Source organism: Drosophila kikkawai, chromosome 3L (genome assembly GCF_030179895.1).
Source record: "Drosophila kikkawai strain 14028-0561.14 chromosome 3L, DkikHiC1v2, whole genome shotgun sequence".
Taxonomy (NCBI): Eukaryota; Metazoa; Arthropoda; class Insecta; order Diptera; family Drosophilidae; genus Drosophila; species Drosophila kikkawai.
Genome location: NC_091730.1, coordinates 29,449,263 through 29,461,616, shown reverse-complemented (window position 1 = coordinate 29,461,616; position 12,354 = coordinate 29,449,263). Strand labels below are relative to the sequence as shown.

The 12,354-nt window shown below is 36.1% G+C and overlaps 1 protein-coding gene across 5 annotated transcripts in view; it reads left to right on the top strand.

The window, feature by feature from the left end:
- Positions 1-12,354, top strand: part of vtd (RAD21 cohesin complex component verthandi) — a 270,142-nt gene that overhangs the window by 86,647 nt on the left and 171,141 nt on the right. The window lies entirely within an intron of this gene.

Genomic DNA, 12,354 nt, shown 5'->3' with positions numbered 1-12,354 from the left:
ACAACATTCCTGACACTTTGTACTATTATTTAAAAAAGTTTGAAATAATTGCATTTTTATAAAGTTTCAAAACCCGGATAACCCCTTAAGTCGAATTCTTTCAATTCATCATAATTCCAACGTGTTACGTGCATCAAGCAGTTGCTCATAGGCGAACTGAACCACAGCTACAATATGTCGGATTTATATATATAGGGGCAAAATTGAGCAAAAGAGCTTAATAAAATTAGTTTATATACACTTTGCACTTTAATGACACATACACCCAGTGCCAACAAAAATGTCGCACTCTGAATAATCATGCACTTCAAACTTTTTTTACTTGGGGTTTCTTCAAATGTTTGTCGAATCGTCAAAATTTTTTTTGTATATATTAATGGAACAATTTTAAACAAAAGTGCATTCAAATTTTTATTTTAAGCCAGTGTTTTATTTAGATCTAATGTTTTTTTTAGATAACCATTATTTTAACACTTTTCAAGTATTTTGCCAAATGAAAATGAAAAAATTAATATTAATTATAATAACTCAAAAATTCAAAAAAAAAAATTGTTTCCAAAGTTATACTTAATTTACTAAAAAATAATATAAACTTTTTGGTATTTCAAGATAAATTATACACTACTGGCCGAAATAATAAGTACATGCGTATGAGGTTTGTTTCAAGTCCTATAAAATTTGTTTAAGGGGGGTCTTCTCATTCAAAAGCCGTTTTTTGGACCCTTTTTAAAAAAATTCTTATTTGAAAACGCAAAGAATAATTGAAAACTTTTTTTATTTATTGTATTCAAAAATGTTCAAAGTAACTAAAAAAGTTGTTCTTGCCTCGATACGAGGGTTGTTCAAAGAGTAATGAGACTTGGTGGTGGAAAAAAAAGGTGTCGTCCTGGCGGCCACGATTCAGGGTCTCCAGAGCGTCCGAAATGAAAATAAAAACGGGGTTATAATCAGAATTGATGTCATTTTCGGCTGACGGAACAGATTTTTTTTTTAAATTTTTAAAACAAAATGGCGGCCATTCAAAAAAAAAAAAAAATCGATTTCGGGCGTTTTTTTTTGTAGTTTAGTGTAAAAAAAAAAATCGATTTCGGGCGTTTTTTTTTGTAGTTTAGTGTAAAAAAAAAAATAGAAAAAAAAATTTAAAAAAAAATCTGTTCCGTCAGCCGAAAATGGTGACAATTCTGCGTCGATTCATTTTTGTTTCATGAAAATCGGTTCAGTTGAACTGGAGATATCATGGCCGCCAGTTCGAAAAACGTGGTTTCGAGATAAACGCGTTTGAAGTTTGAAAAAAGCTCATTTTGCATAGATCTTGCTTCACAAAAAAGGCTGTATCTTCTAAAGTATTTCGAATTTCTAAAAATACACACAATCCCAAGCTATAAATAAATGCAAAAAAAAAAAAATCGAAAAAAAAAGTTGCCCAATGAGAAGACCCCCTTAATAAACTTAAGGAAAAAACCCACTTTATTTTTAGTTTCCGTACTTATTCCAGATAATAAAAATAACTGCTTAAAGGATTTTACATTTCAAATTTAGAGACAGGGGTAAATTTTTTCCAAAAAGCATGAAAATGAGTTGGCCAAAATAATAAGTACACCCATTCTTCTAAGCCTAGAACTCGGAAAGTATTAGATATTTTTCACTTTTATCTTCTTATAAGTAAACTTAGATTAGTATCCAATAAAACCACACTCGTTTTAGGTAACTTTTGCTTTTATTTTTGGCATTCTAGCAGGAAGTCTGTGGCAAATCAGTACTAGAAACTGAGACCAGATTTCTTCAGCAAATCTTCACAAATCTTCAAAATTTTAAAAAGTTTTGGTTACAATACGACGTTTTAAGTTTCCCCACAATGTTTAGTTTAGGTTTATGTTAGGACTGACTTGACTAGCTCATAACGGTTACCTCTCTCTTGCCAAAAAGGACCTGTTTGGTCATCTAAGGCCATTTCCGGCGAAATTGACATTTAAATTTGAGCTCGAACAGTTTGTCGTAGACTGTATGAGACAGGATTACAAGGACGTATACCCCAAAAGGTTCTATTACTTCAAAGAAAATATTTTCACATGAGGCAAAACTTTAGCACAAATTTTTTGGTGTGGTTTGAACCGGAGGGGTCAAAAAAGTGGAAACAAAATACTTTGGGCCAATGAAACAAAAATAATTTTATTTGAAAACGATTCTAGACGCTTTGTACGACAACCCAAAGTAAAACAAAATCAGCTTTAAGACTCAACAAAAAAAAGTTTCTTGGCAGGGCGTTGTGCAAATACATCTCATGAATGGTATTACGACCAAATTCGAACATAAAACTTTTTTAACGGAATCTTCTAACCATATGCTAAGGGAAACATGCCCTTCCGATAGATTTTTTCAACAAAATAGTAACCATCATGGGTTGGAAGAGTCAGTCTCCGAACTCATACTTCATCGAAAATTTATGGGGAAACTTAAAACGTCGTATTGTAACCAAAACTTTTTAAAATTTTGAAGATTTGTGAAGATTTGCTGAAGAAATCTGGTCTCAGTTTCTAGTACTGATTTGCCACAGACTTCCTGCTAGAATGCCAAAAATAAAAGCAAAAGTTACCTAAAACGAGTGTGGTTTTATTGGATACTAATCTAAGTTTACTTATAAGAAGATAAAAGTGAAAAATATCTAATACTTTCCGAGTTCTAGGCTTAGAAGAATGGGTGTACTTATTATTTTGGCCAACTCATTTTCATGCTTTTTGGAAAAAATTGACCCCTGTCTCTAAATTTGAAATGTAAAATCCTTTAAGCAGTTATTTTTATTATCTGGAATAAGTACGGAAACTAAAAATAAAGTGGGTTTTTTCCTTAAGTTTATTAAACAAATTTTATAGGACTTGAAACAAACCTCATACGCATGTACTTATTATTTCGGCCAGTAGTGTATATTATAAATTTAAATGAATACCTTGTAGTACCCCATTTGGCCTTATATTATAAATTTAAATTAATACCTTGTAGTACCCCATTTGGCCTTTTACGCATTTTACCCTATTGGGCATCGAATCGTATTAAGGGGGGACATCTGTGTAACTTTTTTTAAAAATCGAAAATTTTTTTTTTTGCTTAAAAAATACTTTAGGGTCTTAAAAATAACATATCAAAAGATAGAGTCCGGCAAAAGTTTCTAAGTGTCGAAATTTTCCATTCTGCGGCGATGCCTCACATGTGATATACGATTTTAAAAATTTAAACGCGTTTTGCTTAAAACCACTTTTTTTGAGTTGGCCGAAAACATAACTCGAACAAATCTTAACCGATCGATCTGAAATTTTGACAGTATATCAAAAATACCTATGGCTATCGACGTACGTAGGATTATTTTTTTTTGCTTACTTTTTTTTTATCAACAATTTTGTGACGTTTTTTTTCATGAAAATTGAAAATTTTTTTTAATCACTCACCATTTTGCTAAAAATCAAAATATCGAAAAAATCCTACGTGTGTCGATAGCGGTTGAGATACAGAAACTAACAAAATTTGATTTTTTGTTCTAGATCAAAAACTAAGGACGTTAGGTTTTCGGTCATGGACCCCTTTCAAGAAAATAGGGCCTACGAAGACATGCTGCACAGCCGCCATTTTTTTTTCGATTTATTAACAAAAAAATTTATTTTGTAGTTCACATCTATCATTATCAAACCTTCTTTAAAATTTTTCGATTGGCTTTTTCATTTGGCCAACAAAAATTATAGAAAATGGGCTTTTTTTTTGCCAGTTACTCAGATGTCCCCCCTTAAGTCTTCAAATATTCTGCTGTTATCTCCTCTAACCATACTTTTTCTATAGTTTGCCTTAACTCTGCCATTGGTTTAGGCTTCCGCTTTTTTATTTTTTGGGTTGAGTTCGGGCCTGTTTCCGGGCCAGTCTAAGGACTTAATGCCCAATTCATCCCTGAAATTTGATATCTATAGTTAGAAAAATGTCAACAGTAATTGAATAAGTTGTTTTAATATCAAGAGGACATTGAATTACTCACAGATCGTGCCCGATGGCAAGGGGCAGAAACATCCTGAACAAGAAAGGAAGCTAACTTCGGCACGCCGAAGTTTGTATACCCTTGCAGATTGGTTTTCATATTTATACTATAAATTATAATGCCGAAAACAGACACTAAACAGAGTTTCAAAACATTTTAACTATACTTATTATGTTTACAGTTTGACAGTTACAGATATACATTCCCAGCTTTACATTTTCTCTACATCTACGGATCGCTTCTATGGCAGCTATATGATATAGTTGTCCGATTTTCATAAAATGTATACCAAAATTCTATAATAATAAGTAAAGCTCATATTTTAGAATAATTAAAAATAGGGTCCGCTTCTCTTTCTGTTGTGGATTCAATGCTGGGCACAACTCCACTTAAAATAATGTCTTTATATTTTTCTGCGTTGACCATACCTTGAATCATTAAAATTGCTTCACATTTATATTTGGATATGCATCCCCATATCATAATGTATGGTGAATGTTTAACGGTGGCTACACAGCAGTTTTCCGAAAATCGTTCACCCTTTCTACGGTGCACCTTGCAGGAGCCATCGGGTCCAATAAGGTTGAGTTTGGACTCATCTGAAAATAGTACTTCAGAATCACTCCAATTTTCCGTCTCCTTCGCCCAGTTTAGTATTTTTTTTTTTAATGTGACTTGTCAGGAGTGGCTTTTTTGCAGGTGCTCTTGCTAATATGCCCATATCGTTTAGGCGACGTTGAATCGTTCGCACTGAAACATTCTTTGCAAATTGTTGTCCTACCTCAGATGCTATCTCAATTGCATTTTTAAACCGATCTTGGAGGCTCATTCTCATGATAGCACGATCTTACCATGCAGTAGTGAATTTTTTCATTCCCGTTCCTTCTTTCCTCTCCATTTTCCCAGTCTCACGATATATTTTAAAAAATCGACGCACTGAGCTTTCATTAAAATGTGTTTGAGCTGCTATTGGCCGATTTGACACATTTTGTTCAGATAATAAAATAATTTTTTCTTTTTCCCGAGTCGTGAACTGCTTTCCTTTAGGCATGGTTGTTCAAGTGTCTTGACGAAAGAAATTCTACACAATGCTATTTTAGCGACAGCGGTGTTAAAGTGACGAAACTGTGGAGCTAATATTTCAGGGAAATCAAAAAAAAAAAAAAAAAAAAAAATCGATAGAACAGCATTTAGGGAAACCCCCGTATAGAGATGGCAAAAGATCAGAAATCTTTCTCGCGCTTTTGAGTTTCGCACGCACGCAATCAAAGAGCTGACTTTGAAGGGTTTCCAAATTTTCCGGGATGCATCTAAACAATTAAAATCTTTTGATTAATTTTATCCAAAGTATATACTATTAAAATTTTATTATTAAAATAGGTTTACTTACTATAAAAAATTTGAATTTTCGTCGATATATCGGCTGGCCCAATGTGCAGTAGGTACAAGATCTGGACCAGAGGAGAAAGAAAGTTTGATTGTTCTGAGCTTATGAAGAACATGATCTTTGCTGATTACAGGCATACAAAAGCAATTGGAGTGCGTAAGTGGAAAAGAAATTAATTGAAGAGTATCTAGTCTGGAAGAATTTGGCGATTGATTGAAATTGTTGAGATTTCCGTTTACTAGTTTACGAAAGCGTAAAATTGCTTAGTGTTAGCCTGAAACTCAGTTTTGCACCTATTTAAGTCGTTTCTGTAACATTCAGAATTGTGTGTTAAAAAATTTGAACAGCAATTAAATATCTGGAATGGTCGACTTGGAGACCAGTTTTACTATACTTCTTAAAGAGTCTGGATTTCAAAAACTTCTGGTAAGGGAAATGAAGGGACATGTCAAAAACTGAGTACATTATGTCATAGAAACGCTTGACGATGTTCGAGGGATCTGCCGTGGAGTTCAAGAAAGTCCAATCATAATCATAATAATAAGAGGTGGTTAATTTCTGTAAACTTAGCTTTTCGAAAGCACGATAGTAATAGGATTTAATCTTCAAGGATTTGGTCCAAAGTGGGATGATAAGCGTCTTCAGGACTAGAAAGAGGATCAATTCTAGTGACGTAAGCATTGATAGAGGCAAATATGATGTCTAAGACCTTATTACTGCAGTTCCTAACGAAAATGAATTATAAATGCTGCAGATATATATAAGTATCGGACCTGGGTGGAATAAACAAACATGAAATGTGGATAAAATAATCGTGAACTTGGATACGAACCGCCCCAAACTCTAAATCAGTGTCAATTTTAGAAATGATTTTAGAAACAAGATCGGATTTAACCGCGATGAGAACACCACCGTCAGTCCGTATTGGACTATCAAGTCTATAGATGGCATAGTTCCCTGAAAAAATCTCTGAGTCAGACACAGAGGAGTTGAGCCATGTTTCTGTAAAAACAATAACATTAGCATCGAAAGAGATACTATTGACGTGCAGCCTTGCCATGTAAACTACGAACATTCTGATAGTGAAGAACAAAAGAATTCATTAGTTTTTTGGAGGCCTCCCCCTCCCCCCATCACCCAAGGAGACGGGGCAAAGTGCAGTCCTCCAGATAAACAAGGAGGCAGAGGACATCCTTTATCCCAGATACGGGAAGATGGCGTGGGGCATGGGTAGCGCCTCAAAAAACGCCACCCCAGGGATAAGGATGCTCACATTCTGAAGGCAGATGAAGGAGAAGACGGTGACCTGACCGTAGTAGTCAACCCGTCGTATGGAGGTGAGCCCAGTACCCATGACACTCAGGGTGCTACAGCTCAACCTCTATAAGAGCAAGGTCGCGTCGGCGGAACTCCTCATAGCCATGGAGCAAAGATCCGCCGACATAGCTTTGGTCCAGGAGCCATGGGTCGCCTCAGGCAATGTCATTGCCGGACTAAAGTCCGCAAATTACAATTTGCTCCATCCACCAACGGTAAGCAGGAATAGAACCGCCGTACTTGTACGGAAGGGTCTACACGCTAACCTTATGTCTCAATACAGCTCTGATGACCTAACCGTGGTGATGCTAGAGAGCGGGAAAAGGCGCTTTTTGGTAGCTTCCTGCTACATGGCACACGACGAACGGCCCACCAGAAGAACTCATGAGCTTGGTAGATGCCAGCCCGAAGGACCAGCAACTGCTCATGGGTGCAGACGCCAACGCGCACTACTGCGTATGGGGGAGCCCCGACATAAACGACAGAGGTGACTCACTCATAGACTTTATACTCTCAACCAACCTGAGTATAGCAAAGATGGGGGAGGAACACACCTTTGTAGGTAAGGGGACAAGGTACTTTGGTATCAGAATGGAGAGTGAGCTGAATCGCGGATCTAATAGGGATGCTCAGACTAGTATATCCGATATCGGGAACCTTAAATCTAATCTATTTTTTATATTTCTTTTCATAAGAGTCAAAGCAAGCGGCTCATTGTTCTCAGGTTTTTCCAATATTGAGACGATTTCTGTTCAAATCACTAACGCAAGACTTATTGATGGATACAAATCTCCAGACAAAACGGTAACTGCATCTTTAACATTCTTTAAGAAGTCGCATAATTTATATAAAAGCTGTGCTTGATTTTCTAATAATATTAAATGTGTCTTATTGCTGCTTGTGAGCAACTTATTTAATGCGGCTCTTTGTGAATATTCTTGTAAGTTTGCAAGGGAACATCATCTAACGGGCCAAAATCATCATCGCTGTCAACCCATTCATTATCTTCGGATGCCAACAGTTCTTCTAAATTGTCGATATTTGACAAAACTTCATTTTGAAGTTAGTCAGCTTGACATCTCAAGGCATGTGTCTTAAATCGTAAGGCACTCACAATATTTTTGCACTTCAAAGTCAAATTTTTAATTTCCGGCTCTGAATTGTTACCATCTACATTTAGCAAATTATGTAGTCCATGTCCAAGGCAGAAGTGGTGTTTTATACACCCCAAATTAATAGCTTTTTTGATATTGCTGCCTTGGTCGGTTACGACATAATTAGATCCCATTTGCAAATTATACATTTGAGTAACTTCTTCCACCTCTGTTAAAATGTTACTTGCCGTGTGCGATTTTGACAAGTATTTTGTTTCCAGCGTTAAATGCTTCATCTCAAAATTTGCTGACAGAAAATGGAAGGTGAACATTATATAACTTCTTTTTCTATAGTTATCTGTCCACAAGTCGAAAGTTAAGGCAAAATGTTTTTGTCCAGATACTATCCGTGTAACTGCACGTAAAATTCATTCATACACATCGTCTAGTGCAGTTGTTGACAGCGTTTTGTAGTGTGGAATGTCAGCAGCAGTTGCCACAACTCTATATTTGGTTAAAAAGTCTTTAAGTCCATTGTGACAAATTATATGAAATGGTAGCAAATCTCTAGCCATCCACAAAGCTAGTTCTCGTCCCAGCGCCCACTTACTATCTTTCGGAAATATAATTGGCGTCGATTTTTTTAAAAAAATATGATATTGATCCACGTGTAGCCAATGAAGTACTCGGATAATCGATATCGCGAATGTTGTGTACATTTTTAAGGTGTCGACTTAAATTCCCTGTTGAACAGTTCGTGGAATACACTGAAACAATTTCCAAAGTCTTACTTGAATCTTAAAAAAAGGAACTTAATAATTACCATGAAAAGATTGTTTTTTCGTCGTCTTTTTGCTGCACATCCAAACATAATCGGCAGAACACCTTGTCCACTTCAATGCATTTATTTTCCAATTGTAATGCGCCAAAATACTCCCAAACTTTGCTTTTTCGATTTGAGTTACGATTATGTTTAATTGAGTATATACTCAATGGCTGATCCATCTATTTGTTGAGAGAATATTTAATTAATATGTTCCTAACACTAGTATTTTAAAACATACTTTGCATATTTACGCACATACAAAACACAGCTTTAAAACGTAAACTACACCAAACAGCTGTTCTAGAGATGGGACATAGGGAGATGGGAGATGAGACAATCTCAACGATTAATCGATTATTTATATCGAGTATTTTGCAATTTTTATGATTTATTTATTTTTTTTTAATTTTATAAAGAATTATAACACCGAAGACCGCGCCGGTGCTGCGCCGCGGCGCGTCGTTATTTTCATAATTTGGCGGCGGTGCGTCAAATAAGGCAAAAATCGGCGGCGGCGGCGGCGTGACGCGGCGGCGTATATGTCTAGTCTGGTTTCATCAGGGAACTGGTCGCTACAAGGATTCGGGCACAGTTCAATTGGTCGAGACATGAGCAGTACATCTGACTACATGATACCCAGAACGTGCCCGGATGTAAACACAACAGTATTCATGGGACCAAATGACTGGAAGTCAGGCCAGGACCATGCTCAACACCTCAATATACATATATACCGACGGCTCCAAGATGAATGGAGGAGTTGGGGCGGGCATATACTGTTCAGACCCTAAAATGAGACTGTCGTATAAGCTACCAAGCTATTGCAGTATATTCCAGGCGGAAGTATTCGGTATTAGGAAAGCAGCAGAGCTTGCGCAGAGCATAAACCGTCCACATGAGACGGTTAAATTGTTCGTAGACAGTCAAGCGGCGATAAGATCCATGCAATCATCAGCGGTCAGTTCCAAAAATGTACTGGCAAGCAGGGAGTCACTAGATAGCCTGAGCACGACTAAGTCAGTGAGGATCTACTGGGTTCCCAGCCACCAAAGCATAGACGGTAACGAAACCGCGGACGAACTTGCAAAGGAAGGACTTGCGAGTGAAAGAGCAGAAAACGTCCCTATCTCCCTAAGAACGCTCCAAAGCGAGCTAGAGAGACGGGCTGACGCAAGCGCAAAAAGCAGGTGAAGGAGTAATTCCGCAAACTGCAGAATATCAAAAATCATGTGCAAAGAGCACAACGAGAAACTCACACACTACGTGCTGCATCTTCCGCGGAAGGACTGCAGAATGTTAGTGGGTATTCTTACAGGTCACTGCCTGTCTGCTGCACATGCAGTCAAGCTGGGTATTACCGACAACGCCAAATGCCGGAAATGTGATGATTCCGAGTCAACCGAAACCTTGGAGCATCTCTCCAGTTCTGGCATCGCTAGAAGATGCCTCCAGGAGGAAGCCAGGCGAACTCCTTGCCTTTGCGAAAAACACCTTGATATTCAAGGATCTCGAAACCTGCATAAATAGTCTCTAGGTCCATCCAGGAATTTCCCCGGATAGCTATTGGCCATATTGACCTATGTGTGGCCCCTCGAGAGCCGTCCGGACTAACCTAACCTAACCTAACCTTTGGAGGCCTAGTTGAAGGAGTTTGAGGCCCGCGAGCACAAGGATTACCTTTGTTCACAAATTCGTGAACATGCTCAGGCCATACTGAAGAATTAAGAGCCTTAAAAGATATTACGTCAGAAAGTGCAATTTAAAACAAAGATATATCAAGTCTTTGCTTATGGGGTTATATACAGTTGTACCGCGCAAAAATATGAAGTTTTGTCGATTTTTTTTGACAACATAAAAAATATTTATTAAAAATGTTTTACCGGCGTTGTTTAGTACATCTTTCTGGGTACTTACTAAATTTTTTTTTATAAAAAAATATTAACTAATAAAAAAGTTATGGCCGAATTCAAATACCCTCTTTTTCTGATAGTGACTTGCGGTGGACATCATATCCCGAGAACGGTTCATCAGAAATCAAAAATTCAAAAACATTTCGTTAGTATATTAAATTATCTCGTCCGTGAACGAAGGTTTTTTAAAAATTTTGATTTAAAAAAAATTGGCGACGATTTTAACAAAAAATGTCCTTTTTAAGGGGTAAAATTTTTAAAAAAGGAAGTTTTCAAAAAAAATTGAAAATCCTTCGTTCACGGACTAGTTTTTGAGATAATAAATAAGTGGTCAAAATTTGGTGTTGATCGGATTAATAGTTTTTTTAGTAATCGTGTCCACCACAAAGGTAACTTCGAAAAAAAACGGTTCTGAGATAATCGCGTTTAAAGTTTCAAGTTTGTTCCGGCCGACGTGCTGGTCGTCCGCTATAAATAGCTACAGCTTCGGTTCTAATGCTGCGATCGTTATGAATTTTTGTAAGAGTATTCTCAACAGTATATACTTTAAGAATATGCAATAAAAAAAAAATCGATTTTTTCGACTATCACAACTGTATATAACCCCTTAAAACTGAACCTGGAGACACCAAATTCGGTGTCAGAAACATTCAATTGGCTGCTCAAATGGGTTTTTACGTCGTTCTTAGAAGCACCAGGATTAAGACAGGAAACAAAAATCAATTTTTTAGTGGCAATACCGGCTATAGGCGCCGGAATTCTTTGAGCAACTCCAAAAATCGTTGAACGTTGCGTTCTAGGGTTGGTAGGCGGTGCTGAAATTGTGAACGCCAGAGTTTTCAAAAAAATGTTGTGGCGAAACGGCGAAAGTTAGATTAATGAATTAAATTCCATATAATACCATACCTGTAGAATTAGTTAAATAAGGTTTGTTCCAATTTTCAAACCGATTGGTTGATAGACTTTGAGTTATCGTGTAACCGATTTTCAAAATCATATTTTTCAGGAGAGCGCTAATAATTTGTGTGTTATTGTTATCCTTTTTATATTGTCAAAATAATTCAATTCTTTATGACCCAATTGCAATAAGCAAACCTCGTTTTGAAATTAGCTTGTTGCTGCAATCCACAAATAATATTATAAGGATATTAAAAAGAATTAAGCCTATAATTCTATAATTAACATAAAATTTATGTCATTATATAAAATTATTTCATTCCTTTAGATATTGTAAAAAAAACCCAACAATTTTAACATTTTTTATTGGTATTTATTATATTGTATATATGTTATATATACAGCTGTGTTCAATGAAATAGCAGTGCGACAGAGGAACAACTTCAAAACCTTTTTTTTGTACATATTCCTTTTGGCAAGCTGATCTATTGCACAGTGTTTTTGTAAAATGGAACATAAAGATAAGAATCGTGAAAAAATTCCGTTAGATTTGGTCTATTTTTATGTTTTATTGATATTTTTTCACATATGCAGCTCGTTTTGGCCGATCATTGAAATAGCAGTTTTTAATTTTCTTTCGCAAAACGTGCCGAAATTTCTTTTAATTTTGTAAAAAATGAGTTTAATTACGGTCGTTATTATAGTTTATAATATAATACACCTTTACAACGCAAAAAAAATTATTTTAATGGGCGCAGGACCTCACTGCTCCATGAGAGAAAGGTATCAGATAACTTAGCCTAGAAAGAAGGGCAAAACATGTAAAGAGACTCCAAATCTTTCAAATTGTTATTTTAAAATAGTTTATAAGTCATAAAATATGAACCGAACCCAAAAAAACCGAGGTA